The 23820-nt window shown below is 50.3% G+C and overlaps 33 non-coding genes and 1 pseudogene across 33 annotated transcripts; all 34 read right to left on the minus strand.

The window, feature by feature from the left end:
* Positions 1 to 536: 536 nt before the first annotated feature.
* Positions 537 to 727, minus strand: LOC144538710 (U2 spliceosomal RNA). The gene has a single exon (XR_013504494.1). It is a non-coding gene; the product is annotated as a U2 spliceosomal RNA (small nuclear RNA).
* Positions 728 to 894: 167 nt separating this feature from the next.
* Positions 895 to 1010, minus strand: LOC144539063 (U5 spliceosomal RNA). Its single transcript, XR_013504784.1, has one exon. It is a non-coding gene; the product is annotated as a U5 spliceosomal RNA (small nuclear RNA).
* Positions 1011 to 1593: 583 nt separating this feature from the next.
* LOC144538711 (U2 spliceosomal RNA) lies at positions 1594 to 1784 on the minus strand. The gene has a single exon (XR_013504495.1). It is a non-coding gene; the product is annotated as a U2 spliceosomal RNA (small nuclear RNA).
* A 167-nt stretch (positions 1785 to 1951) lies between these two features.
* On the minus strand, positions 1952 to 2067 carry LOC144539064 (U5 spliceosomal RNA). Its single transcript, XR_013504785.1, has one exon. It is a non-coding gene; the product is annotated as a U5 spliceosomal RNA (small nuclear RNA).
* A 583-nt stretch (positions 2068 to 2650) lies between these two features.
* LOC144538712 (U2 spliceosomal RNA) lies at positions 2651 to 2841 on the minus strand. Its single transcript, XR_013504496.1, has one exon. It is a non-coding gene; the product is annotated as a U2 spliceosomal RNA (small nuclear RNA).
* Positions 2842 to 3008: 167 nt separating this feature from the next.
* LOC144539065 (U5 spliceosomal RNA) lies at positions 3009 to 3124 on the minus strand. The gene has a single exon (XR_013504786.1). It is a non-coding gene; the product is annotated as a U5 spliceosomal RNA (small nuclear RNA).
* A 583-nt stretch (positions 3125 to 3707) lies between these two features.
* On the minus strand, positions 3708 to 3898 carry LOC144538813 (U2 spliceosomal RNA). The gene has a single exon (XR_013504597.1). It is a non-coding gene; the product is annotated as a U2 spliceosomal RNA (small nuclear RNA).
* Positions 3899 to 4065: 167 nt separating this feature from the next.
* On the minus strand, positions 4066 to 4181 carry LOC144539066 (U5 spliceosomal RNA). Its single transcript, XR_013504787.1, has one exon. It is a non-coding gene; the product is annotated as a U5 spliceosomal RNA (small nuclear RNA).
* A 583-nt stretch (positions 4182 to 4764) lies between these two features.
* Positions 4765 to 4955, minus strand: LOC144538713 (U2 spliceosomal RNA). The gene has a single exon (XR_013504497.1). It is a non-coding gene; the product is annotated as a U2 spliceosomal RNA (small nuclear RNA).
* Positions 4956 to 5122: 167 nt separating this feature from the next.
* LOC144539067 (U5 spliceosomal RNA) lies at positions 5123 to 5238 on the minus strand. Its single transcript, XR_013504788.1, has one exon. It is a non-coding gene; the product is annotated as a U5 spliceosomal RNA (small nuclear RNA).
* A 583-nt stretch (positions 5239 to 5821) lies between these two features.
* LOC144538865 (U2 spliceosomal RNA) lies at positions 5822 to 5997 on the minus strand (annotated as a pseudogene).
* A 5746-nt stretch (positions 5998 to 11743) lies between these two features.
* LOC144539068 (U5 spliceosomal RNA) lies at positions 11744 to 11859 on the minus strand. Its single transcript, XR_013504789.1, has one exon. It is a non-coding gene; the product is annotated as a U5 spliceosomal RNA (small nuclear RNA).
* A 583-nt stretch (positions 11860 to 12442) lies between these two features.
* On the minus strand, positions 12443 to 12633 carry LOC144538715 (U2 spliceosomal RNA). Its single transcript, XR_013504499.1, has one exon. It is a non-coding gene; the product is annotated as a U2 spliceosomal RNA (small nuclear RNA).
* A 167-nt stretch (positions 12634 to 12800) lies between these two features.
* LOC144539069 (U5 spliceosomal RNA) lies at positions 12801 to 12916 on the minus strand. The gene has a single exon (XR_013504790.1). It is a non-coding gene; the product is annotated as a U5 spliceosomal RNA (small nuclear RNA).
* Positions 12917 to 13499: 583 nt separating this feature from the next.
* LOC144538716 (U2 spliceosomal RNA) lies at positions 13500 to 13690 on the minus strand. The gene has a single exon (XR_013504500.1). It is a non-coding gene; the product is annotated as a U2 spliceosomal RNA (small nuclear RNA).
* A 167-nt stretch (positions 13691 to 13857) lies between these two features.
* LOC144539071 (U5 spliceosomal RNA) lies at positions 13858 to 13973 on the minus strand. Its single transcript, XR_013504792.1, has one exon. It is a non-coding gene; the product is annotated as a U5 spliceosomal RNA (small nuclear RNA).
* Positions 13974 to 14556: 583 nt separating this feature from the next.
* LOC144538717 (U2 spliceosomal RNA) lies at positions 14557 to 14747 on the minus strand. Its single transcript, XR_013504501.1, has one exon. It is a non-coding gene; the product is annotated as a U2 spliceosomal RNA (small nuclear RNA).
* Positions 14748 to 14914: 167 nt separating this feature from the next.
* Positions 14915 to 15030, minus strand: LOC144539072 (U5 spliceosomal RNA). Its single transcript, XR_013504793.1, has one exon. It is a non-coding gene; the product is annotated as a U5 spliceosomal RNA (small nuclear RNA).
* Positions 15031 to 15613: 583 nt separating this feature from the next.
* LOC144538718 (U2 spliceosomal RNA) lies at positions 15614 to 15804 on the minus strand. Its single transcript, XR_013504502.1, has one exon. It is a non-coding gene; the product is annotated as a U2 spliceosomal RNA (small nuclear RNA).
* A 167-nt stretch (positions 15805 to 15971) lies between these two features.
* On the minus strand, positions 15972 to 16087 carry LOC144539073 (U5 spliceosomal RNA). The gene has a single exon (XR_013504794.1). It is a non-coding gene; the product is annotated as a U5 spliceosomal RNA (small nuclear RNA).
* A 583-nt stretch (positions 16088 to 16670) lies between these two features.
* On the minus strand, positions 16671 to 16861 carry LOC144538719 (U2 spliceosomal RNA). The gene has a single exon (XR_013504503.1). It is a non-coding gene; the product is annotated as a U2 spliceosomal RNA (small nuclear RNA).
* A 167-nt stretch (positions 16862 to 17028) lies between these two features.
* LOC144539074 (U5 spliceosomal RNA) lies at positions 17029 to 17144 on the minus strand. The gene has a single exon (XR_013504795.1). It is a non-coding gene; the product is annotated as a U5 spliceosomal RNA (small nuclear RNA).
* A 583-nt stretch (positions 17145 to 17727) lies between these two features.
* Positions 17728 to 17918, minus strand: LOC144538720 (U2 spliceosomal RNA). The gene has a single exon (XR_013504504.1). It is a non-coding gene; the product is annotated as a U2 spliceosomal RNA (small nuclear RNA).
* A 167-nt stretch (positions 17919 to 18085) lies between these two features.
* LOC144539075 (U5 spliceosomal RNA) lies at positions 18086 to 18201 on the minus strand. The gene has a single exon (XR_013504796.1). It is a non-coding gene; the product is annotated as a U5 spliceosomal RNA (small nuclear RNA).
* Positions 18202 to 18784: 583 nt separating this feature from the next.
* On the minus strand, positions 18785 to 18975 carry LOC144538721 (U2 spliceosomal RNA). Its single transcript, XR_013504505.1, has one exon. It is a non-coding gene; the product is annotated as a U2 spliceosomal RNA (small nuclear RNA).
* A 167-nt stretch (positions 18976 to 19142) lies between these two features.
* Positions 19143 to 19258, minus strand: LOC144539077 (U5 spliceosomal RNA). Its single transcript, XR_013504798.1, has one exon. It is a non-coding gene; the product is annotated as a U5 spliceosomal RNA (small nuclear RNA).
* Positions 19259 to 19841: 583 nt separating this feature from the next.
* LOC144538722 (U2 spliceosomal RNA) lies at positions 19842 to 20032 on the minus strand. Its single transcript, XR_013504506.1, has one exon. It is a non-coding gene; the product is annotated as a U2 spliceosomal RNA (small nuclear RNA).
* Positions 20033 to 20199: 167 nt separating this feature from the next.
* LOC144539078 (U5 spliceosomal RNA) lies at positions 20200 to 20315 on the minus strand. The gene has a single exon (XR_013504799.1). It is a non-coding gene; the product is annotated as a U5 spliceosomal RNA (small nuclear RNA).
* Positions 20316 to 20898: 583 nt separating this feature from the next.
* LOC144538723 (U2 spliceosomal RNA) lies at positions 20899 to 21089 on the minus strand. Its single transcript, XR_013504507.1, has one exon. It is a non-coding gene; the product is annotated as a U2 spliceosomal RNA (small nuclear RNA).
* Positions 21090 to 21256: 167 nt separating this feature from the next.
* On the minus strand, positions 21257 to 21372 carry LOC144539079 (U5 spliceosomal RNA). The gene has a single exon (XR_013504800.1). It is a non-coding gene; the product is annotated as a U5 spliceosomal RNA (small nuclear RNA).
* A 583-nt stretch (positions 21373 to 21955) lies between these two features.
* LOC144538724 (U2 spliceosomal RNA) lies at positions 21956 to 22146 on the minus strand. The gene has a single exon (XR_013504508.1). It is a non-coding gene; the product is annotated as a U2 spliceosomal RNA (small nuclear RNA).
* Positions 22147 to 22313: 167 nt separating this feature from the next.
* On the minus strand, positions 22314 to 22429 carry LOC144539080 (U5 spliceosomal RNA). Its single transcript, XR_013504801.1, has one exon. It is a non-coding gene; the product is annotated as a U5 spliceosomal RNA (small nuclear RNA).
* Positions 22430 to 23012: 583 nt separating this feature from the next.
* On the minus strand, positions 23013 to 23203 carry LOC144538726 (U2 spliceosomal RNA). Its single transcript, XR_013504510.1, has one exon. It is a non-coding gene; the product is annotated as a U2 spliceosomal RNA (small nuclear RNA).
* Positions 23204 to 23370: 167 nt separating this feature from the next.
* LOC144539081 (U5 spliceosomal RNA) lies at positions 23371 to 23486 on the minus strand. Its single transcript, XR_013504802.1, has one exon. It is a non-coding gene; the product is annotated as a U5 spliceosomal RNA (small nuclear RNA).
* Between the last annotated feature and the right edge of the window lie 334 nt (positions 23487 to 23820).

Here is a 23820-nt window from a genome sequence, read left to right on the forward strand (position 1 = left end):
TCAACAGCTTCACGGTGCTCCCCGTTTGGCTAGCTGCATAGCAAAGTACAGGCCACGCCTTTGCTGGCACTCCACCCCGCCTTCTCAGGAGCTTAATCCAATCCGATGACCCGGAAACTCATGCGTAGCCATTGCGCGCAGGCTCCTAGAGCCACTGCAATGACTGGTCAATCCCCCGTGCTCAAAATCACTGGTCTTGTTGTGTTAAAGTGCGCAAAGCTTGAGGGGAACAGGCCGCGCTTGTTTGTACAGCATGTCTACCCGTCGGGGCAATTGAACCCTTGTCCCCTGCGCAACAAGTAGGAAGATTGGCCACTGTACTAAGCAGGAGCACACTCTTTCACACCCTGAATAAGCTACCGGTGAGAATAGATTAGCTAAGGCAAACGGGGAGAAAACGCAGCACAGGCTGCTTTGACCAATTTCGAGGCGCACAAAAGCGCCGTCCACTTTGTTCTTGGTCTTTCGGTCAAATTAGGTATGACTTGCAGACTGGCTTTCCATGTTTTCAAACGTTGCTTTTCCACAGAGTGAGAGAAGGGTGCACCGTTCCCAGCGGCACTGCAATACCGGGTCGATGCGTGGAGCGAACGGAGCAAGCCCCTTTTTCAACTCCTGGTTCTAAAAATCCGTTTAATATGTTGTCCCCTTATAGAGGACGTATCAGATATTAAACTGATAAGAACAGATACTACACTTGATCTTAGCCAAAAGGCCGAGAAGCGATAACCCCTGGCCGTTGGCAGCACAAGGCCGCCCCTCCGGTCCGGTCCGTCCTCGTCGGGGTGTCACAGTATTTTGCCATAACAACTGCTGGTGCTTAGCACCTCCGCCCACGGAGTCTCTGGTGTACTTGTTGACCTAGTTTTCTATTTCCTTGCACAACGGTACAGGGCTCAGCCAAAGTGCTAAGCCCGCCAAAAATACCTTTAACTCTTTGGTGTTACTCTCCACGGAAGTCTTTAGTAAAAGGCGAAAGACTTATGCGTTATGAAGAGAAACCAGAGTAAGCACAGCCTCCGGCCACAAGAGCAGCCAAAGACCCTAGTCGTCTCGGTCAACAGCTTCACGGTGCTCCCCGTTTGGCTAGCTGCATAGCAAAGTACAGGCCACGCCTTTGCTGGCACTCCACCCCGCCTTCTCAGGAGCTTAATCCAATCCGATGACCCGGAAACTCATGCGTAGCCATTGCGCGCAGGCTCCTAGAGCCACTGCAATGACTGGTCAATCCCCCGTGCTCAAAATCACTGGTCTTGTTGTGTTAAAGTGCGCAAAGCTTGAGGGGAACAGGCCGCGCTTGTTTGTACAGCATGTCTACCCGTCGGGGCAATTGAACCCTTGTCCCCTGCGCAACAAGTAGGAAGATTGGCCACTGTACTAAGCAGGAGCACACTCTTTCACACCCTGAATAAGCTACCGGTGAGAATAGATTAGCTAAGGCAAACGGGGAGAAAACGCAGCACAGGCTGCTTTGACCAATTTCGAGGCGCACAAAAGCGCCGTCCACTTTGTTCTTGGTCTTTCGGTCAAATTAGGTATGACTTGCAGACTGGCTTTCCATGTTTTCAAACGTTGCTTTTCCACAGAGTGAGAGAAGGGTGCACCGTTCCCAGCGGCACTGCAATACCGGGTCGATGCGTGGAGCGAACGGAGCAAGCCCCTTTTTCAACTCCTGGTTCTAAAAATCCGTTTAATATGTTGTCCCCTTATAGAGGACGTATCAGATATTAAACTGATAAGAACAGATACTACACTTGATCTTAGCCAAAAGGCCGAGAAGCGATAACCCCTGGCCGTTGGCAGCACAAGGCCGCCCCTCCGGTCCGGTCCGTCCTCGTCGGGGTGTCACAGTATTTTGCCATAACAACTGCTGGTGCTTAGCACCTCCGCCCACGGAGTCTCTGGTGTACTTGTTGACCTAGTTTTCTATTTCCTTGCACAACGGTACAGGGCTCAGCCAAAGTGCTAAGCCCGCCAAAAATACCTTTAACTCTTTGGTGTTACTCTCCACGGAAGTCTTTAGTAAAAGGCGAAAGACTTATGCGTTATGAAGAGAAACCAGAGTAAGCACAGCCTCCGGCCACAAGAGCAGCCAAAGACCCTAGTCGTCTCGGTCAACAGCTTCACGGTGCTCCCCGTTTGGCTAGCTGCATAGCAAAGTACAGGCCACGCCTTTGCTGGCACTCCACCCCGCCTTCTCAGGAGCTTAATCCAATCCGATGACCCGGAAACTCATGCGTAGCCATTGCGCGCAGGCTCCTAGAGCCACTGCAATGACTGGTCAATCCCCCGTGCTCAAAATCACTGGTCTTGTTGTGTTAAAGTGCGCAAAGCTTGAGGGGAACAGGCCGCGCTTGTTTGTACAGCATGTCTACCCGTCGGGGCAATTGAACCCTTGTCCCCTGCGCAACAAGTAGGAAGATTGGCCACTGTACTAAGCAGGAGCACACTCTTTCACACCCTGAATAAGCTACCGGTGAGAATAGATTAGCTAAGGCAAACGGGGAGAAAACGCAGCACAGGCTGCTTTGACCAATTTCGAGGCGCACAAAAGCGCCGTCCACTTTGTTCTTGGTCTTTCGGTCAAATTAGGTATGACTTGCAGACTGGCTTTCCATGTTTTCAAACGTTGCTTTTCCACAGAGTGAGAGAAGGGTGCACCGTTCCCAGCGGCACTGCAATACCGGGTCGATGCGTGGAGCGAACGGAGCAAGCCCCTTTTTCAACTCCTGGTTCTAAAAATCCGTTTAATATGTTGTCCCCTTATAGAGGACGTATCAGATATTAAACTGATAAGAACAGATACTACACTTGATCTTAGCCAAAAGGCCGAGAAGCGATAACCCCTGGCCGTTGGCAGCACAAGGCCGCCCCTCCGGTCCGGTCCGTCCTCGTCGGGGTGTCACAGTATTTTGCCATAACAACTGCTGGTGCTTAGCACCTCCGCCCACGGAGTCTCTGGTGTACTTGTTGACCTAGTTTTCTATTTCCTTGCACAACGGTACAGGGCTCAGCCAAAGTGCTAAGCCCGCCAAAAATACCTTTAACTCTTTGGTGTTACTCTCCACGGAAGTCTTTAGTAAAAGGCGAAAGACTTATGCGTTATGAAGAGAAACCAGAGTAAGCACAGCCTCCGGCCACAAGAGCAGCCAAAGACCCTAGTCGTCTCGGTCAACAGCTTCACGGTGCTCCCCGTTTGGCTAGCTGCATAGCAAAGTACAGGCCACGCCTTTGCTGGCACTCCACCCCGCCTTCTCAGGAGCTTAATCCAATCCGATGACCCGGAAACTCATGCGTAGCCATTGCGCGCAGGCTCCTAGAGCCACTGCAATGACTGGTCAATCCCCCGTGCTCAAAATCACTGGTCTTGTTGTGTTAAAGTGCGCAAAGCTTGAGGGGAACAGGCCGCGCTTGTTTGTACAGCATGTCTACCCGTCGGGGCAATTGAACCCTTGTCCCCTGCGCAACAAGTAGGAAGATTGGCCACTGTACTAAGCAGGAGCACACTCTTTCACACCCTGAATAAGCTACCGGTGAGAATAGATTAGCTAAGGCAAACGGGGAGAAAACGCAGCACAGGCTGCTTTGACCAATTTCGAGGCGCACAAAAGCGCCGTCCACTTTGTTCTTGGTCTTTCGGTCAAATTAGGTATGACTTGCAGACTGGCTTTCCATGTTTTCAAACGTTGCTTTTCCACAGAGTGAGAGAAGGGTGCACCGTTCCCAGCGGCACTGCAATACCGGGTCGATGCGTGGAGCGAACGGAGCAAGCCCCTTTTTCAACTCCTGGTTCTAAAAATCCGTTTAATATGTTGTCCCCTTATAGAGGACGTATCAGATATTAAACTGATAAGAACAGATACTACACTTGATCTTAGCCAAAAGGCCGAGAAGCCATAACCCCTGGCCGTTGGCAGCACAAGGCCGCCCCTCCGGTCCGGTCCGTCCTCGTCGGGGTGTCACAGTATTTTGCCATAACAACTGCTGGTGCTTAGCACCTCCGCCCACGGAGTCTCTGGTGTACTTGTTGACCTAGTTTTCTATTTCCTTGCACAACGGTACAGGGCTCAGCCAAAGTGCTAAGCCCGCCAAAAATACCTTTAACTCTTTGGTGTTACTCTCCACGGAAGTCTTTAGTAAAAGGCGAAAGACTTATGCGTTATGAAGAGAAACCAGAGTAAGCACAGCCTCCGGCCACAAGAGCAGCCAAAGACCCTAGTCGTCTCGGTCAACAGCTTCACGGTGCTCCCCGTTTGGCTAGCTGCATAGCAAAGTACAGGCCACGCCTTTGCTGGCACTCCACCCCGCCTTCTCAGGAGCTTAATCCAATCCGATGACCCGGAAACTCATGCGTAGCCATTGCGCGCAGGCTCCTAGAGCCACTGCAATGACTGGTCAATCCCCCGTGCTCAAAATCACTGGTCTTGTTGTGTTAAAGTGCGCAAAGCTTGAGGGGAACAGGCCGCGCTTGTTTGTACAGCATGTCTACCCGTCGGGGCAATTGAACCCTTGTCCCCTGCGCAACAAGTAGGAAGATTGGCCACTGTACTAAGCAGGAGCACACTCTTTCACACCCTGAATAAGCTACCGGTGAGAATAGATTAGCTAAGGCAAACGGGGAGAAAACGCAGCACAGGCTGCTTTGACCAATTTCGAGGCGCACAAAAGCGCCGTCCACTTTGTTCTTGGTCTTTCGGTCAAATTAGGTATGACTTGCAGACTGGCTTTCCATGTTTTCAAACGTTGCTTTTCCACAGAGTGAGAGAAGGGTGCACCGTTCCCAGCGGCACTGCAATACCGGGTCGATGCGTGGAGCGAACGGAGCAAGCCCCTTTTTCAACTCCTGGTTCTAAAAATCCGTTTAATATGTTGTCCCCTTATAGAGGACGTATCAGATATTAAACTGATAAGAACAGATACTACACTTGATCTTAGCCAAAAGGCCGAGAAGCGATAACCCCTGGCCGTTGGCAGCACAAGGCCGCCCCTCCGGTCCGGTCCGTCCTCGTCGGGGTGTCACAGTATTTTGCCATAACAACTGCTGGTGCTTAGCACCTCCGCCCACGGAGTCTCTGGTGTACTTGTTGACCTAGTTTTCTATTTCCTTGCACAACGGTACAGGGCTCAGCCAAAGTGCTAAGCCCGCCAAAAATACCTTTAACTCTTTGGTGTTACTCTCCACGGAAGTCTTTAGTAAAAGGCGAAAGACTTATGCGTTATGAAGAGAAACCAGAGTAAGCACAGCCTCCGGCCACAAGAGCAGCCAAAGACCCTAGTCGTCTCGGTCAACAGCTTCACGGTGCTCCCCGTTTGGCTAGCTGCATAGCAAAGTACAGGCCACGCCTTTGCTGGCACTCCACCCCGCCTTCTCAGGAGCTTAATCCAATCCGATGACCCGGAAACTCATGCGTAGCCATTGCGCGCAGGCTCCTAGAGCCACTGCAATGACTGGTCAATCCCCCGTGCTCAAAATCACTGGTCTTGTTGTGTTAAAGTGCGCAAAGCTTGAGGGGAACAGGCCGCGCTTGTTTGTACAGCATGTCTACCCGTCGGGGCAATTGAACCCTTGTCCCCTGCGCAACAAGTAGGAAGATTGGCCACTGTACTAAGCAGGAGCACACTCTTTCACACCCTGAATAAGCTACCGGTGAGAATAGATTAGCTAAGGCAAACGGGGAGAAAACGCAGCACAGGCTGCTTTGACCAATTTCGAGGCGCACAAAAGCGCCGTCCACTTTGTTCTTGGTCTTTCGGTCAAATTAGGTATGACTTGCAGACTGGCTTTCCATGTTTTCAAACGTTGCTTTTCCACAGAGTGAGAGAAGGGTGCACCGTTCCCAGCGGCACTGCAATACCGGGTCGATGCGTGGAGCGAACGGAGCAAGCCCCTTTTTCAACTCCTGGTTCTAAAAATCCGTTTAATATGTTGTCCCCTTATAGAGGACGTATCAGATATTAAACTGATAAGAACAGATTTTTTCTTTCGAAAAAATTTATTGACACTTTTTTCAAAAAGTCGTACACTGTATACAATCATAAAATCCTTCACAAACACACATCTTTTCAAAATACAACAAACAAATAAATATGAATACTCTGTAAAACCACGTTCCTTTGTTTAAAACAATAAAAGCAATTGTTTAAAGTGGATTACAGATAAGATAACATTGTATTAAAAGTTGTGGATAATAAATAAATAAATGAATCAATAAATAATTGTCTCTGTGTATATCAGTGTACATTCGTTGTGCAGGGGCGGGATGAGTCCCTAACAAGGATCAACTCATCCCGCTCTCCCCAACAGCTTTGGGTCTCTCGGAACCTGTTCCTGGTGCTCAGAGGGGACCCTCTCCCTTCTGCTCCTTCCCACCTGCCACACCCGGAGAGCCAGGCCGCCGCTGCCTTGACCCTTTATTTGTGTGGCTCCGGCTCCCACGTCCGAATGGGCACAGAGGCGATTCTTCTTTGTGGCTGCGTCCTAGGCCTGCCGCCTGCAGCGACGGCTGCTTGCACCGCCGCTGTGGCCATCTGGATCGCAGCCACGGGGGGGATCTGCATGTGCTTCCTTACCAGCAGGTTTCTGGAGGTCCATATGGCGTCTTTGATGGCGGCCAGGGTGAGCCACTGTTTGGCAAAGTCTGCTGGTAATGTTTGTTCCTGGCCCACCCCGTACAGCACTAGCTGTGCTGTCAGGACCTCCCCTGCTGGTAAGTACGGGAATTTTAGGGAGCCGGCCATTGCCCACTGGTCTACAGCAGCGCTGCACTCCCAGAGCAGATGCCTCACCGACTCAGGCGCGCCACACCCCGGTCGGGGGCAAGTTGAGAGCGTTGACATGCCCCGGGAGTGCATTACGGACCTGACTGGGAGGATCTCATGAGCCACCATCCACGACAGGTCCCGGAGTCTGTTCGGGAGGGCGGGATGGTTTACGTTGCGCCAAACTGTTGAGGACTCACCTATTGTGAGCCCGCGCACTGGATACATTGATTCCCGCTCCTGCACAACAGAGAGAAGAGAGCGATGGTGGGTTAAAATAGACAGCTCCTCTTGCTCTAGTTTAAAATGCTTTAAGAATTTCCGGATAAAAGCGTAGGCCGGTGGCAGATTAAAAGACACAGGTACTCTAAGATCAATGGGTAAAACTTTTAGGTGTCTGAGGTAGGACCCCATCCAGAATCGTGCCATTGCTGTCGTTTTGTCATCTCTGGATGGGGCTGTGGCGTAGGTGATGTGCAGGGTGCTGTATCGGCTTCCTAAAAACTGGTGTAGGTCCGGGACTCCCTTTCCTCCTTTCTCTTTCGGCTTTTTCATCACCTCTCTCCTCAGCCTCTCCCACTTGGACCCCCACAGGAAATAAAAGATGGCGCGTTCCAGATCTAAAAGCACTCTTCGTGGTGGGATAAAAACAGAACTGATTAATAAAAGCAAAGGTAAAATCACTGCTTTAATGATTAAAACCTTTCCTTCCATTGTCAGTCTTCTAAGTCCCCAGTACCCTAGTCTCTGTCTAACTTTCCCTACCACGTCTGGCCAGTTTCCTTTTCCTCCCCCCTCCCTGTCAAATTTAACCCCCAGTATTTTTTGGTCAGTCTGGGTCACAGTCACGGGGAGTCCTGTCGTCTCGGTCGCTGTCCACGGTCCGTAAGTTTGGGCTTGAGTCTTATCTCGGTTAAGCTTTGACCCAGAGGCCTGTCCGAACCAGTCAGTCAAGTCCAGTGTCCTGTTGACAGATAAAAGGTCAGTACATAAAATGTTAAAATCGTCCATATATATTGCACATTTGGTGGTCAATCCCCCGCTCCCCGGGATTGCCACCCCATTGATTCTTTGGTCCCTTCTCAAGATCTGTGCCAACGGCTCTATACAGGTCACGTAGAGGAGGGCTGATAACGGACAACCCTGACGGACACCGCAGTGTATGTTAACTGCTTTTGTTAGATGCCCATTAACAACAAATCTGCTGGTAATGTCCCGGTACAGCAATCCCACCCAAGCTATAAACCTTTCTGGAAACCCCATTTTTTGCAGTACCTGGAAAAGGTACTGGTGCGAGATCCGATCAAAGGCTTTCTCAAAATCTAAATTTAGGACTACTAGCCGGATGTTTCTGTCTCTCGCATAACAGATGGTGTCTCGGATCAGTACGAGGCTGTCGGTGATCTTCCTCCCCGGGATGGCACAGGCTTGATCCGGGTGAATCACCTCCTCTAAAACCAGGGACATACGAGCAGATAAAAGTTTACTAAAAAGTTTGCAGTCAAGATTTAAGAGGGTGATAGGTCTCCAGTTTTTCAGTTCAGTCCTGTCATTTTTTTTGTATAGTAGAGTCACTATCCCTGCTCTAAAACTGTCAGGTAGTCTGTCTAGTCCTTCGAAATCCATAAAAACAGAAAGTAGGTCCGGTGCTAAAATGTCCCAAAAAGTCAGATAAAAGTCCAAGGGAAGCCCGTCTTCTCCTGGGGACTTCCCTTTCTTAAAATTTTGTACACATTTATCTAACTCTAAAAGGGTAAAACCTTGGGTTAAAAGCACACTGTCCTTTACTGTTTTGTCAATGAATTTTAAAACCTCTGTCATGGTGTCTGTTTTAATATTTTTTTCTTTGTAAAGATCCCCGTAAAAGCTCTCTATAGTGTCTTTGATTTCTTCTGTTGTGTTTGCTGTGTACCCACTTTCTTTTTTTAGTTGTAAAATACCCCCCCCTTTGTTGACAATTTTCTTAAAAAAATATCTGGTACACTTTTCCCCTTCCTCGATCTCCCTTTCTTTACTTCTTAGAATGACACCCTTACTTTTAATGTCTGCTAAAACCGACATTTCTGTTTTGACTTGTTTAATATCTTCGCTAAAATCCATGCCCTGTTGCTGTAGTTTAAAATAGCGCTGTAGTCGCTTCTGCAGTCCCAGCATGCGTCTGTTTTCCTTATCTTTTTTCTTTTGACCTGCCTTTCTAAAAAAAGTCTGGGTCTTTCCCTTCACCATTTCCCACCAGTGTGCACGTGTGTCGTACAAGTCTTGAAGGGTCTGCCACTCTTTATACTGCTCCCTGAACTGGCTAACTAACTCCCTATCCTCTAACAGGGAGCAGTTGAGCTTCCACAGACCACTTCCTGTTGTCAAACCCGAAAAAGGTGAGAGGGTGCAGGAGAGCATTATGTGATCAGAGAAGAAAACAGGGGTCAATCTAGCATCGGTTGGCGGGCAGTCCCTTGTAAAAATATAGTCTATGCGAGAGGCTCTGTTGCCGTCACCACTGAACCAGGTGAAGCCTTCCTCTCCGGGATGCATGATTTTAAAACAGTCTTGGAGTTTAAAATCCCTGCATAAACCCTGCAATAAACACGATGTTTTATCAATTTTAAAATCCTCCCCTGCCCCCTTCCTATCCTTGCTGGATAAAACACAGTTAAAATCCCCTCCTACCACTAGCGGTGCCCTACCCAGCAAGTGGGACTGCAGGTCTTCTAAAAGGTCATACCTGTCGTTTCTGTCGTTAAAACCATAAATATTTAGTACGTTAAAATCCTTTCCCATGTACGTCAGATGTGCTAAAAGTGCCCGCCCGTCTCTCACCACAGTGCTGCCCTTCACCAGAATAGAGGGGTTTTTAATTAAAATGGCCACTCCATCGTTCCTGTTTTCATTTGATCCGCTCCATATGGATTCTTGTGGCCACTTCTCCTCCCATTCCCTGTAGTGTTTTAAAAACGGTATGGCACACTCCTGGAGTAAAAACACATCTGCATTAAAAGCACTCAGAAAGGATAAAACTGTTGTGGCTCTAACTCCTGACCTCACACTTCTCACATTGAGGGTGGAAATGATGAGGGTCATGTGTATTATGTTTAAAACAACAGGCATGACAGTTTAAAAGAATTGAAATAACAGGGTTAAAAACCTAAAAGAGAAATGCAGCTAACCAAATAATTGTGAATGCAGCTCTTCCTTTCCCTTTATGGGGGAAAGGGGAGGGGTCTGAGCTCCATTCCCTTTCCGGACTCTGGCAGCTGGTCTTGGGGGTAATGCCGCGTTCAGTACTGAGTCCTTGGGGGTTGATTGCAGAGCTACATTTAAAAAGGAGACCTGGTTTGGAGAACTGGAGGGGAAGACTCTGGACTCCTCCACAGACGAGCTGTCTGAGGGGTACACAGCTCTCCCCCTCTTCTCTGAGGCTCCAGGAGTCTCAGGGGACAGTTCTGAAGCAGGCCTCTTGATTTGCTGGGCATCGGGGAGGGGGCCATCATTTCCAGTTCCGCTCTCTGCCTGCATTGCCTCCTCTCCCTCAGCACTCTCCATTTGTGGGGCAATAACAGGCCCCTCCCCCTCTCCCGCCTCACCTGATCCCTCTCCTCCAACCACAGGATTTGGCGGGAGATTTGAATTTTCTAGCCCAGCCTTTTCAATTTGCTCTCCAACTGCCTCCCTTTGTCCACCATCTTGTTCCTCATTCTCGGCCTTCTTGTTAGCCTTTAGCTTGTTGGCAAAGGATTTTGGGCAATCTCTGAAGATATGATTTGACTCTCCACAAAGATTACACTTTCTGCCATTTGGACACTGCTCAAAAGCATGCCCAATTTCTCTACACTTCCCACAAACAATTTTTTGGCACGCTTCTACCAGGTGCCCATGCTCACCACACTTGCGGCAGAGCTTGGGTTGTCCCTGGTAGTGAATGTAGCCTCTGTTGTCTCCCAGAACTATCATTGATGGCAGATGTTTCAGGCCCTGGTAGCCCTGGGGGTCCTGCCATTGTTGAATGGGGACCCTCCAGGCGCAAGTCCAAATGCCATCCTCATCTCTCACTTTGGTAGCCTGGCCCTTAACAGTGCAATATCTTCCCAGCCACAAACAAATGTCATCTGCATTCACTGTCTCATTGAACATTCTGACAATAACCACTTTTGAGGCATTGTCAGTCAGTTTCTCTACATTGAAAGCAGAAAACTGGGTTTTTACCTTTTCAAAGCGTGTCCAAAATTCTCTATGCACAATCGCGGATCCGAAACTTACATCGAATCCTTTGTTGAAGGGAAGGGTCAAAATACAATTCAAGTCCTTTGCCGTGAAACCTAATGCCTTTTGTATGAGCTTCCTGGAGAAGTCCATTCTGGACATCTCCAGGAGCCTGCCATCTTTTTCTTTAAACTTAAAACGCACGCTGTGGTGCCTCCGCATGCCGGCATGGCCAGCCGACATGGTGGGGACACCACACGTTAAGAACAATTAAGAAAACTAAACCACCACGTACAAAAACCAAAGAACTAAAAACAGGGCTAAAAAGGAGAATAAAACAGTGAAATCACTCCTAAAAGGTGAAATACAAAACACTTACCTTTTCTCGGGTGGTTTGGTCTTGGTGAAGGTCTCACAGAGGGCAGGCAAGCAAAGACTCTGAGCCGATGAATTCCTGTTGGTGAAAGAAATACAACCACAAAAAATTGTAATATTTTTCACTTTAGGAATAAATATATTATCCTCCCAAGTGTGGGTAACAATCAATGCCACAAACAGGCAAGAATTTTTACCACCAGCAGGAGGCGATCGCAGTCTTAGCCAAAAGGCCGAGAAGCGATAACCCCTGGCCGTTGGCAGCACAAGGCCGCCCCTCCGGTCCGGTCCGTCCTCGTCGGGGTGTCACAGTATTTTGCCATAACAACTGCTGGTGCTTAGCACCTCCGCCCACGGAGTCTCTGGTGTACTTGTTGACCTAGTTTTCTATTTCCTTGCACAACGGTACAGGGCTCAGCCAAAGTGCTAAGCCCGCCAAAAATACCTTTAACTCTTTGGTGTTACTCTCCACGGAAGTCTTTAGTAAAAGGCGAAAGACTTATGCGTTATGAAGAGAAACCAGAGTAAGCACAGCCTCCGGCCACAAGAGCAGCCAAAGACCCTAGTCGTCTCGGTCAACAGCTTCACGGTGCTCCCCGTTTGGCTAGCTGCATAGCAAAGTACAGGCCACGCCTTTGCTGGCACTCCACCCCGCCTTCTCAGGAGCTTAATCCAATCCGATGACCCGGAAACTCATGCGTAGCCATTGCGCGCAGGCTCCTAGAGCCACTGCAATGACTGGTCAATCCCCCGTGCTCAAAATCACTGGTCTTGTTGTGTTAAAGTGCGCAAAGCTTGAGGGGAACAGGCCGCGCTTGTTTGTACAGCATGTCTACCCGTCGGGGCAATTGAACCCTTGTCCCCTGCGCAACAAGTAGGAAGATTGGCCACTGTACTAAGCAGGAGCACACTCTTTCACACCCTGACTAAGCTACCGGTGAGAATAGATTAGCTAAGGCAAACGGGGAGAAAACGCAGCACAGGCTGCTTTGACCAATTTCGAGGCGCACAAAAGCGCCGTCCACTTTGTTCTTGGTCTTTCGGTCAAATTAGGTATGACTTGCAGACTGGCTTTCCATGTTTTCAAACGTTGCTTTTCCACAGAGTGAGAGAAGGGTGCACCGTTCCCAGCGGCACTGCAATACCGGGTCGATGCGTGGAGCGAACGGAGCAAGCCCCTTTTTCAACTCCTGGTTCTAAAAATCCGTTTAATATGTTGTCCCCTTATAGAGGACGTATCAGATATTAAACTGATAAGAACAGATACTACACTTGATCTTAGCCAAAAGGCCGAGAAGCGATAACCCCTGGCCGTTGGCAGCACAAGGCCGCCCCTCCGGTCCGGTCCGTCCTCGTCGGGGTGTCACAGTATTTTGCCATAACAACTGCTGGTGCTTAGCACCTCCGCCCACGGAGTCTCTGGTGTACTTGTTGACCTAGTTTTCTATTTCCTTGCACAACGGTACAGGGCTCAGCCAAAGTGCTAAGCCCGCCAAAAATACCTTTAACTCTTTGGTGTTACTCTCCACGGAAGTCTTTAGTAAAAGGCGAAAGACTTATGCGTTATGAAGAGAAACCAGAGTAAGCACAGCCTCCGGCCACAAGAGCAGCCAAAGACCCTAGTCGTCTCGGTCAACAGCTTCACGGTGCTCCCCGTTTGGCTAGCTGCATAGCAAAGTACAGGCCACGCCTTTGCTGGCACTCCACCCCGCCTTCTCAGGAGCTTAATCCAATCCGATGACCCGGAAACTCATGCGTAGCCATTGCGCGCAGGCTCCTAGAGCCACTGCAATGACTGGTCAATCCCCCGTGCTCAAAATCACTGGTCTTGTTGTGTTAAAGTGCGCAAAGCTTGAGGGGAACAGGCCGCGCTTGTTTGTACAGCATGTCTACCCGTCGGGGCAATTGAACCCTTGTCCCCTGCGCAACAAGTAGGAAGATTGGCCACTGTACTAAGCAGGAGCACACTCTTTCACACCCTGAATAAGCTACCGGTGAGAATAGATTAGCTAAGGCAAACGGGGAGAAAACGCAGCACAGGCTGCTTTGACCAATTTCGAGGCGCACAAAAGCGCCGTCCACTTTGTTCTTGGTCTTTCGGTCAAATTAGGTATGACTTGCAGACTGGCTTTCCATGTTTTCAAACGTTGCTTTTCCACAGAGTGAGAGAAGGGTGCACCGTTCCCAGCGGCACTGCAATACCGGGTCGATGCGTGGAGCGAACGGAGCAAGCCCCTTTTTCAACTCCTGGTTCTAAAAATCCGTTTAATATGTTGTCCCCTTATAGAGGACGTATCAGATATTAAACTGATAAGAACAGATACTACACTTGATCTTAGCCAAAAGGCCGAGAAGCGATAACCCCTGGCCGTTGGCAGCACAAGGCCGCCCCTCCGGTCCGGTCCGTCCTCGTCGGGGTGTCACAGTATTTTGCCATAACAACTGCTGGTGCTTAGCACCTCCGCCCACGGAGTCTCTGGTGTACTTGTTGACTTAGTTTTCTATTTCCTTGCACAACGGTACAGGGCTCAGCCAAAGTGCTAAGCCCGCCAAAAATACCTTTAACTCTTTGGTGTTACTCTCCACGGAAGTCTTTAGTAAAAGGCGAAAGACTTATGCGTTATGAAGAGAAACCAGAGTAAGCACAGCCTCCGGCCACAAGAGCAGCCAAAGACCCTAGTCGTCTCGGTCAACAGCTTCACGGTGCTCCCCGTTTGGCTAGCTGCATAGCAAAGTACAGGCCACGCCTTTGCTGGCACTCCACCCCGCCTTCTCAGGAGCTTAATCCAATCCGATGACCCGGAAACTCATGCGTAGCCATTGCGCGCAGGCTCCTAGAGCCACTGCAATGACTGGTCAATCCCCCGTGCTCAAAATCACTGGTCTTGTTGTGTTAAAGTGCGCAAAGCTTGAGGGGAACAGGCCGCGCTTGTTTGTACAGCATGTCTACCCGTCGGGGCAATTGAACCCTTGTCCCCTGCGCAACAAGTAGGAAGATTGGCCACTGTACTAAGCAGGAGCACACTCTTTCACACCCTGACTAAGCTACCGGTGAGAATAGATTAGCTAAGGCAAACGGGGAGAAAACGCAGCACAGGCTGCTTTGACCAATTTCGAGGCGCACAAAAGCGCCGTCCACTTTGTTCTTGGTCTTTCGGTCAAATTAGGTATGACTTGCAGACTGGCTTTCCATGTTTTCAAACGTTGCTTTTCCACAGAGTGAGAGAAGGGTGCACCGTTCCCAGCGGCACTGCAATACCGGGTCGATGCGTGGAGCGAACGGAGCAAGCCCCTTTTTCAACTCCTGGTTCTAAAAATCCGTTTAATATGTTGTCCCCTTATAGAGGACGTATCAGATATTAAACTGATAAGAACAGATACTACACTTGATCTTAGCCAAAAGGCCGAGAAGCGATAACCCCTGGCCGTTGGCAGCACAAGGCCGCCCCTCCGGTCCGGTCCGTCCTCGTCGGGGTGTCACAGTATTTTGCCATAACAACTGCTGGTGCTTAGCACCTCCGCCCACGGAGTCTCTGGTGTACTTGTTGACCTAGTTTTCTATTTCCTTGCACAACGGTACAGGGCTCAGCCAAAGTGCTAAGCCCGCCAAAAATACCTTTAACTCTTTGGTGTTACTCTCCACGGAAGTCTTTAGTAAAAGGCGAAAGACTTATGCGTTATGAAGAGAAACCAGAGTAAGCACAGCCTCCGGCCACAAGAGCAGCCAAAGACCCTAGTCGTCTCGGTCAACAGCTTCACGGTGCTCCCCGTTTGGCTAGCTGCATAGCAAAGTACAGGCCACGCCTTTGCTGGCACTCCACCCCGCCTTCTCAGGAGCTTAATCCAATCCGATGACCCGGAAACTCATGCGTAGCCATTGCGCGCAGGCTCCTAGAGCCACTGCAATGACTGGTCAATCCCCCGTGCTCAAAATCACTGGTCTTGTTGTGTTAAAGTGCGCAAAGCTTGAGGGGAACAGGCCGCGCTTGTTTGTACAGCATGTCTACCCGTCGGGGCAATTGAACCCTTGTCCCCTGCGCAACAAGTAGGAAGATTGGCCACTGTACTAAGCAGGAGCACACTCTTTCACACCCTGAATAAGCTACCGGTGAGAATAGATTAGCTAAGGCAAACGGGGAGAAAACGCAGCACAGGCTGCTTTGACCAATTTCGAGGCGCACAAAAGCGCCGTCCACTTTGTTCTTGGTCTTTCGGTCAAATTAGGTATGACTTGCAGACTGGCTTTCCATGTTTTCAAACGTTGCTTTTCCACAGAGTGAGAGAAGGGTGCACCGTTCCCAGCGGCACTGCAATACCGGGTCGATGCGTGGAGCGAACGGAGCAAGCCCCTTTTTCAACTCCTGGTTCTAAAAATCCGTTTAATATGTTGTCCCCTTATAGAGGACGTATCAGATATTAAACTGATAAGAACAGATACTACACTTGATCTTAGCCAAAAGGCCGAGAAGCGATAACCCCTGGCCGTTGGCAGCACAAGGCCGCCCCTCCGGTCCGGTCCGTCCTCGTCGGGGTGTCACAGTATTTTGCCATAACAACTGCTGGTGCTTAGCACCTCCGCCCACGGAGTCTCTGGTGTACTTGTTGACCTAGTTTTCTATTTCCTTGCACAACGGTACAGGGCTCAGCCAAAGTGCTAAGCCCGCCAAAAATACCTTTAACTCTTTGGTGTTACTCTCCACGGAAGTCTTTAGTAAAAGGCGAAAGACTTATGCGTTATGAAGAGAAACCAGAGTAAGCACAGCCTCCGGCCACAAGAGCAGCCAAAGACCCTAGTCGTCTCGGTCAACAGCTTCACGGTGCTCCCCGTTTGGCTAGCTGCATAGCAAAGTACAGGCCACGCCTTTGCTGGCACTCCACCCCGCCTTCTCAGGAGCTTAATCCAATCCGATGACCCGGAAACTCATGCGTAGCCATTGCGCGCAGGCTCCTAGAGCCACTGCAATGACTCGTCAATCCCCCGTGCTCAAAATCACTGGTCTTGTTGTGTTAAAGTGCGCAAAGCTTGAGGGGAACAGGCCGCGCTTGTTTGTACAGCATGTCTACCCGTCGGGGCAATTGAACCCTTGTCCCCTGCGCAACAAGTAGGAAGATTGGCCACTGTACTAAGCAGGAGCACACTCTTTCACACCCTGAATAAGCTACCGGTGAGAATAGATTAGCTAAGGCAAACGGGGAGAAAACGCAGCACAGGCTGCTTTGACCAATTTCGAGGCGCACAAAAGCGCCGTCCACTTTGTTCTTGGTCTTTCGGTCAAATTAGGTATGACTTGCAGACTGGCTTTCCATGTTTTCAAACGTTGCTTTTCCACAGAGTGAGAGAAGGGTGCACCGTTCCCAGCGGCACTGCAATACCGGGTCGATGCGTGGAGCGAACGGAGCAAGCCCCTTTTTCAACTCCTGGTTCTAAAAATCCGTTTAATATGTTGTCCCCTTATAGAGGACGTATCAGATATTAAACTGATAAGAACAGATACTACACTTGATCTTAGCCAAAAGGCCGAGAAGCGATAACCCCTGGCCGTTGGCAGCACAAGGCCGCCCCTCCGGTCCGGTCCGTCCTCGTCGGGGTGTCACAGTATTTTGCCATAACAACTGCTGGTGCTTAGCACCTCCGCCCACGGAGTCTCTGGTGTACTTGTTGACCTAGTTTTCTATTTCCTTGCACAACGGTACAGGGCTCAGCCAAAGTGCTAAGCCCGCCAAAAATACCTTTAACTCTTTGGTGTTACTCTCCACGGAAGTCTTTAGTAAAAGGCGAAAGACTTATGCGTTATGAAGAGAAACCAGAGTAAGCACAGCCTCCGGCCACAAGAGCAGCCAAAGACCCTAGTCGTCTCGGTCAACAGCTTCACGGTGCTCCCCGTTTGGCTAGCTGCATAGCAAAGTACAGGCCACGCCTTTGCTGGCACTCCACCCCGCCTTCTCAGGAGCTTAATCCAATCCGATGACCCGGAAACTCATGCGTAGCCATTGCGCGCAGGCTCCTAGAGCCACTGCAATGACTGGTCAATCCCCCGTGCTCAAAATCACTGGTCTTGTTGTGTTAAAGTGCGCAAAGCTTGAGGGGAACAGGCCGCGCTTGTTTGTACAGCATGTCTACCCGTCGGGGCAATTGAACCCTTGTCCCCTGCGCAACAAGTAGGAAGATTGGCCACTGTACTAAGCAGGAGCACACTCTTTCACACCCTGAATAAGCTACCGGTGAGAATAGATTAGCTAAGGCAAACGGGGAGAAAACGCAGCACAGGCTGCTTTGACCAATTTCGAGGCGCACAAAAGCGCCGTCCACTTTGTTCTTGGTCTTTCGGTCAAATTAGGTATGACTTGCAGACTGGCTTTCCATGTTTTCAAACGTTGCTTTTCCACAGAGTGAGAGAAGGGTGCACCGTTCCCAGCGGCACTGCAATACCGGGTCGATGCGTGGAGCGAACGGAGCAAGCCCCTTTTTCAACTCCTGGTTCTAAAAATCCGTTTAATATGTTGTCCCCTTATAGAGGACGTATCAGATATTAAACTGATAAGAACAGATACTACACTTGATCTTAGCCAAAAGGCCGAGAAGCGATAACCCCTGGCCGTTGGCAGCACAAGGCCGCCCCTCCGGTCCGGTCCGTCCTCGTCGGGGTGTCACAGTATTTTGCCATAACAACTGCTGGTGCTTAGCACCTCCGCCCACGGAGTCTCTGGTGTACTTGTTGACCTAGTTTTCTATTTCCTTGCACAACGGTACAGGGCTCAGCCAAAGTGCTAAGCCCGCCAAAAATACCTTTAACTCTTTGGTGTTACTCTCCACGGAAGTCTTTAGTAAAAGGCGAAAGACTTATGCGTTATGAAGAGAAACCAGAGTAAGCACAGCCTCCGGCCACAAGAGCAGCCAAAGACCCTAGTCGTCTCGGTCAACAGCTTCACGGTGCTCCCCGTTTGGCTAGCTGCATAGCAAAGTACAGGCCACGCCTTTGCTGGCACTCCACCCCGCCTTCTCAGGAGCTTAATCCAATCCGATGACCCGGAAACTCATGCGTAGCCATTGCGCGCAGGCTCCTAGAGCCACTGCAATGACTGGTCAATCCCCCGTGCTCAAAATCACTGGTCTTGTTGTGTTAAAGTGCGCAAAGCTTGAGGGGAACAGGCCGCGCTTGTTTGTACAGCATGTCTACCCGTCGGGGCAATTGAACCCTTGTCCCCTGCGCAACAAGTAGGAAGATTGGCCACTGTACTAAGCAGGAGCACACTCTTTCACACCCTGAATAAGCTACCGGTGAGAATAGATTAGCTAAGGCAAACGGGGAGAAAACGCAGCACAGGCTGCTTTGACCAATTTCGAGGCGCACAAAAGCGCCGTCCACTTTGTTCTTGGTCTTTCGGTCAAATTAGGTATGACTTGCAGACTGGCTTTCCATGTTTTCAAACGTTGCTTTTCCACAGAGTGAGAGAAGGGTGCACCGTTCCCAGCGGCACTGCAATACCGGGTCGATGCGTGGAGCGAACGGAGCAAGCCCCTTTTTCAACTCCTGGTTCTAAAAATCCGTTTAATATGTTGTCCCCTTATAGAGGACGTATCAGATATTAAACTGATAAGAACAGATACTACACTTGATCTTAGCCAAAAGGCCGAGAAGCGATAACCCCTGGCCGTTGGCAGCACAAGGCCGCCCCTCCGGTCCGGTCCGTCCTCGTCGGGGTGTCACAGTATTTTGCCATAACAACTGCTGGTGCTTAGCACCTCCGCCCACGGAGTCTCTGGTGTACTTGTTGACCTAGTTTTCTATTTCCTTGCACAACGGTACAGGGCTCAGCCAAAGTGCTAAGCCCGCCAAAAATACCTTTAACTCTTTGGTGTTACTCTCCACGGAAGTCTTTAGTAAAAGGCGAAAGACTTATGCGTTATGAAGAGAAACCAGAGTAAGCACAGCCTCCGGCCACAAGAGCAGCCAAAGACCCTAGTCGTCTCGGTCAACAGCTTCACGGTGCTCCCCGTTTGGCTAGCTGCATAGCAAAGTACAGGCCACGCCTTTGCTGGCACTCCACCCCGCCTTCTCAGGAGCTTAATCCAATCCGATGACCCGGAAACTCATGCGTAGCCATTGCGCGCAGGCTCCTAGAGCCACTGCAATGACTGGTCAATCCCCCGTGCTCAAAATCACTGGTCTTGTTGTGTTAAAGTGCGCAAAGCTTGAGGGGAACAGGCCGCGCTTGTTTGTACAGCATGTCTACCCGTCGGGGCAATTGAACCCTTGTCCCCTGCGCAACAAGTAGGAAGATTGGCCACTGTACTAAGCAGGAGCACACTCTTTCACACCCTGAATAAGCTACCGGTGAGAATAGATTAGCTAAGGCAAACGGGGAGAAAACGCAGCACAGGCTGCTTTGACCAATTTCGAGGCGCACAAAAGCGCCGTCCACTTTGTTCTTGGTCTTTCGGTCAAATTAGGTATGACTTGCAGACTGGCTTTCCATGTTTTCAAACGTTGCTTTTCCACAGAGTGAGAGAAGGGTGCACCGTTCCCAGCGGCACTGCAATACCGGGTCGATGCGTGGAGCGAACGGAGCAAGCCCCTTTTTCAACTCCTGGTTCTAAAAATCCGTTTAATATGTTGTCCCCTTATAGAGGACGTATCAGATATTAAACTGATAAGAACAGATACTACACTTGATCTTAGCCAAAAGGCCGAGAAGCGATAACCCCTGGCCGTTGGCAGCACAAGGCCGCCCCTCCGGTCCGGTCCGTCCTCGTCGGGGTGTCACAGTATTTTGCCATAACAACTGCTGGTGCTTAGCACCTCCGCCCACGGAGTCTCTGGTGTACTTGTTGACCTAGTTTTCTATTTCCTTGCACAACGGTACAGGGCTCAGCCAAAGTGCTAAGCCCGCCAAAAATACCTTTAACTCTTTGGTGTTACTCTCCACGGAAGTCTTTAGTAAAAGGCGAAAGACTTATGCGTTATGAAGAGAAACCAGAGTAAGCACAGCCTCCGGCCACAAGAGCAGCCAAAGACCCTAGTCGTCTCGGTCAACAGCTTCACGGTGCTCCCCGTTTGGCTAGCTGCATAGCAAAGTACAGGCCACGCCTTTGCTGGCACTCCACCCCGCCTTCTCAGGAGCTTAATCCAATCCGATGACCCGGAAACTCATGCGTAGCCATTGCGCGCAGGCTCCTAGAGCCACTGCAATGACTGGTCAATCCCCCGTGCTCAAAATCACTGGTCTTGTTGTGTTAAAGTGCGCAAAGCTTGAGGGGAACAGGCCGCGCTTGTTTGTACAGCATGTCTACCCGTCGGGGCAATTGAACCCTTGTCCCCTGCGCAACAAGTAGGAAGATTGGCCACTGTACTAAGCAGGAGCACACTCTTTCACACCCTGACTAAGCTACCGGTGAGAATAGATTAGCTAAGGCAAACGGGGAGAAAACGCAGCACAGGCTGCTTTGACCAATTTCGAGGCGCACAAAAGCGCCGTCCACTTTGTTCTTGGTCTTTCGGTCAAATTAGGTATGACTTGCAGACTGGCTTTCCATGTTTTCAAACGTTGCTTTTCCACAGAGTGAGAGAAGGGTGCACCGTTCCCAGCGGCACTGCAATACCGGGTCGATGCGTGGAGCGAACGGAGCAAGCCCCTTTTTCAACTCCTGGTTCTAAAAATCCGTTTAATATGTTGTCCCCTTATAGAGGACGTATCAGATATTAAACTGATAAGAACAGATACTACACTTGATCTTAGCCAAAAGGCCGAGAAGCGATAACCCCTGGCCGTTGGCAGCACAAGGCCGCCCCTCCGGTCCGGTCCGTCCTCGTCGGGGTGTCACAGTATTTTGCCATAACAACTGCTGGTGCTTAGCACCTCCGCCCACGGAGTCTCTGGTGTACTTGTTGACCTAGTTTTCTATTTCCTTGCACAACGGTACAGGGCTCAGCCAAAGTGCTAAGCCCGCCAAAAATACCTTTAACTCTTTGGTGTTACTCTCCACGGAAGTCTTTAGTAAAAGGCGAAAGACTTATGCGTTATGAAGAGAAACCAGAGTAAGCACAGCCTCCGGCCACAAGAGCAGCCAAAGACCCTAGTCGTCTCGGTCAACAGCTTCACGGTGCTCCCCGTTTGGCTAGCTGCATAGCAAAGTACAGGCCACGCCTTTGCTGGCACTCCACCCCGCCTTCTCAGGAGCTTAATCCAATCCGATGACCCGGAAACTCATGCGTAGCCATTGCGCGCAGGCTCCTAGAGCCACTGCAATGACTGGTCAATCCCCCGTGCTCAAAATCACTGGTCTTGTTGTGTTAAAGTGCGCAAAGCTTGAGGGGAACAGGCCGCGCTTGTTTGTACAGCATGTCTACCCGTCGGGGCAATTGAACCCTTGTCCCCTGCGCAACAAGTAGGAAGATTGGCCACTGTACTAAGCAGGAGCACACTCTTTCACACCCTGAATAAGCTACCGGTGAGAATAGATTAGCTAAGGCAAACGGGGAGAAAACGCAGCACAGGCTGCTTTGACCAATTTCGAGGCGCACAAAAGCGCCGTCCACTTTGTTCTTGGTCTTTCGGTCAAATTAGGTATGACTTGCAGACTGGCTTTCCATGTTTTCAAACGTTGCTTTTCCACAGAGTGAGAGAAGGGTGCACCGTTCCCAGCGGCACTGCAATACCGGGTCGATGCGTGGAGCGAACGGAGCAAGCCCCTTTTTCAACTCCTGGTTCTAAAAATCCGTTTAATATGTTGTCCCCTTATAGAGGACGTATCAGATATTAAACTGATAAGAACAGATACTACACTTGATCTTAGCCAAAAGGCCGAGAAGCGATAACCCCTGGCCGTTGGCAGCACAAGGCCGCCCCTCCGGTCCGGTCCGTCCTCGTCGGGGTGTCACAGTATTTTGCCATAACAACTGCTGGTGCTTAGCACCTCCGCCCACGGAGTCTCTGGTGTACTTGTTGACCTAGTTTTCTATTTCCTTGCACAACGGTACAGGGCTCAGCCAAAGTGCTAAGCCCGCCAAAAATACCTTTAACTCTTTGGTGTTACTCTCCACGGAAGTCTTTAGTAAAAGGCGAAAGACTTATGCGTTATGAAGAGAAACCAGAGTAAGCACAGCCTCCGGCCACAAGAGCAGCCAAAGACCCTAGTCGTCTCGGTCAACAGCTTCACGGTGCTCCCCGTTTGGCTAGCTGCATAGCAAAGTACAGGCCACGCCTTTGCTGGCACTCCACCCCGCCTTCTCAGGAGCTTAATCCAATCCGATGACCCGGAAACTCATGCGTAGCCATTGCGCGCAGGCTCCTAGAGCCACTGCAATGACTGGTCAATCCCCCGTGCTCAAAATCACTGGTCTTGTTGTGTTAAAGTGCGCAAAGCTTGAGGGGAACAGGCCGCGCTTGTTTGTACAGCATGTCTACCCGTCGGGGCAATTGAACCCTTGTCCCCTGCGCAACAAGTAGGAAGATTGGCCACTGTACTAAGCAGGAGCACACTCTTTCACACCCTGAATAAGCTACCGGTGAGAATAGATTAGCTAAGGCAAACGGGGAGAAAACGCAGCACAGGCTGCTTTGACCAATTTCGAGGCGCACAAAAGCGCCGTCCACTTTGTTCTTGGTCTTTCGGTCAAATTAGGTATGACTTGCAGACTGGCTTTCCATGTTTTCAAACGTTGCTTTTCCACAGAGTGAGAGAAGGGTGCACCGTTCCCAGCGGCACTGCAATACCGGGTCGATGCGTGGAGCGAACGGAGCAAGCCCCTTTTTCAACTCCTGGTTCTAAAAATCCGTTTAATATGTTGTCCCCTTATAGAGGACGTATCAGATATTAAACTGATAAGAACAGATACTACACTTGATCTTAGCCAAAAGGCCGAGAAGCGATAACCCCTGGCCGTTGGCAGCACAAGGCCGCCCCTCCGGTCCGGTCCGTCCTCGTCGGGGTGTCACAGTATTTTGCCATAACAACTGCTGGTGCTTAGCACCTCCGCCCACGGAGTCTCTGGTGTACTTGTTGACCTAGTTTTCTATTTCCTTGCACAACGGTACAGGGCTCAGCCAAAGTGCTAAGCCCGCCAAAAATACCTTTAACTCTTTGGTGTTACTCTCCACGGAAGTCTTTAGTAAAAGGCGAAAGACTTATGCGTTATGAAGAGAAACCAGAGTAAGCACAGCCTCCGGCCACAAGAGCAGCCAAAGACCCTAGTCGTCTCGGTCAACAGCTTCACGGTGCTCCCCGTTTGGCTAGCTGCATAGCAAAGTACAGGCCACGCCTTTGCTGGCACTCCACCCCGCCTTCTCAGGAGCTTAATCCAATCCGATGACCCGGAAACTCATGCGTAGCCATTGCGCGCAGGCTCCTAGAGCCACTGCAATGACTGGTCAATCCCCCGTGCTCAAAATCACTGGTCTTGTTGTGTTAAAGTGCGCAAAGCTTGAGGGGAACAGGCCGCGCTTGTTTGTACAGCATGTCTACCCGTCGGGGCAATTGAACCCTTGTCC

This window comes from Centroberyx gerrardi, chromosome 4 (genome assembly GCF_048128805.1).
Source record: "Centroberyx gerrardi isolate f3 chromosome 4, fCenGer3.hap1.cur.20231027, whole genome shotgun sequence".
Classification (NCBI taxonomy): domain Eukaryota; kingdom Metazoa; phylum Chordata; class Actinopteri; order Beryciformes; family Berycidae; genus Centroberyx; species Centroberyx gerrardi.